Source organism: Capsicum annuum, unplaced genomic scaffold, assembly GCF_002878395.1.
Source record: "Capsicum annuum cultivar UCD-10X-F1 unplaced genomic scaffold, UCD10Xv1.1 ctg66425, whole genome shotgun sequence".
In the NCBI taxonomy this organism is placed as follows: domain Eukaryota; kingdom Viridiplantae; phylum Streptophyta; class Magnoliopsida; order Solanales; family Solanaceae; genus Capsicum; species Capsicum annuum.
This window is the reverse complement of record NW_025875777.1, coordinates 1-1262: the sequence shown is the minus strand read 5'-3', so window position 1 is coordinate 1262 and position 1262 is coordinate 1. Positions and strand designations below refer to the sequence as shown.

The 1262-nt window shown below is 52.9% G+C and overlaps 3 non-coding genes and 1 pseudogene across 3 annotated transcripts; all 4 read right to left on the bottom strand.

Moving 5' to 3' along the window:
• Positions 1-243: 243 nt before the first annotated feature.
• Positions 244-362, bottom strand: LOC124893849. Its single transcript, XR_007050923.1, has one exon. It is a non-coding gene; the product is annotated as a 5S ribosomal RNA (ribosomal RNA).
• A 70-nt stretch (positions 363-432) lies between these two features.
• On the bottom strand, positions 433-555 carry LOC124893851 (annotated as a pseudogene).
• Positions 556-729: 174 nt separating this feature from the next.
• LOC124893850 lies at positions 730-848 on the bottom strand. Its single transcript, XR_007050924.1, has one exon. It is a non-coding gene; the product is annotated as a 5S ribosomal RNA (ribosomal RNA).
• A 285-nt stretch (positions 849-1133) lies between these two features.
• On the bottom strand, positions 1134-1252 carry LOC124893848. The gene has a single exon (XR_007050922.1). It is a non-coding gene; the product is annotated as a 5S ribosomal RNA (ribosomal RNA).
• Positions 1253-1262: the final 10 nt, after the last annotated feature.

Below are 1262 nucleotides of genomic sequence, written 5' to 3'. Positions count from 1 at the left end.
CCCAAGCACGCTTAACTTCGGAGTTCTAATGGGATTCGGTGCGTTAGCGCTGGTATGATCGCATCCGTCAATTCCAGCACTCCAAATTCTATTTAGCTTCTTTCTCCTCCGCCGCCCGTCACACCCCGCACGCGCGCTCCTCCGCCATGCCCCTGTTCTCGTTTCCGCCAAGAGGAAAAAACAAAAAGATTCGCCGATCGAACCGGCAAAAATAAACCGAATTTTAAAGGAAAAAAAAAGGAAGGGATGCAACACGAGGACATCCCAGGGGGTCAGCCATCCTAGTACTACTCCCGCCCAAGCACGCTTAACTTCGGAGTTCTGATGGGATCCGGTGCATTAGTGCTGGTATGGTCACATCTGTCATTCCCAGCACTCCAAATACTATTATGCCTTTTTCTCCTCCACCGCCCGTCACACCCCGCACGCGGGCCTCCGCGCCTCACCCGCTTACTTCTCACGGGCTCGCCTATCCTAGTACTGCTCCCGCCCAAGCACGCTTAACTTCGGAGTTCTGACGGGATCCTGTGCGTTAGTGCTGGTATGATCGCAGCCGTCATTCCCAGCACTCCAAATTCTATTATGCCTCTTTCTCCTGTGCCGCCCGTCACACCCCGAACGCGGGCCTCCACGCCTCGCCCCCTTTCTTGTTTCTGCCAAGAGGAAAAACAACAAGATTCGTCGATCGAACCGGCAAAATTAAACCGAATTTTAAAGGAAAAAAAAAAAGGGATGCAACAGGAGGACTTCCCAGGGGGTCACCCATCCTAGAACTACTCTCTCCCAAGCACGCTTAACTTCGAAGTTCTGATGGGATCCGGTGCGTTAGTGCTGGTATGATCGCATCCGTCATTCCCAGCACTCCAAATTCTATTATGCCTCTTTCTCCTCCGCCACCCGTCACACCCCGCACGCGCGCCCCTGCGCCTTGCCCCCGTTCTTGTTACCGCCAAAAGGAAGAACAAAAAGATTCGCCGATCGAACCTGCCTCTTTCTTCTCCGCCGCCCGTCACTCCCCGCACGCGCGCTCCTGCGCCATGCCCCCGTTCTATTTTCCGCCAAAAGAAAAAACAAAAAGATTCGCCTGTCGAACTGGCAAAAATAAACCAAATTTTGAAGGAAAAAAAAAGGAAGAGATGCAACACGAGGACTTCCCAGGGGGTCACCCATCCTAGTACTACTCTCGCCCGAGCACGCTTAACTTTGGAGTTCTGATGGGAACCGGTGCGTTAGTGCTGGTATGATCGCATCATTCATTCCCA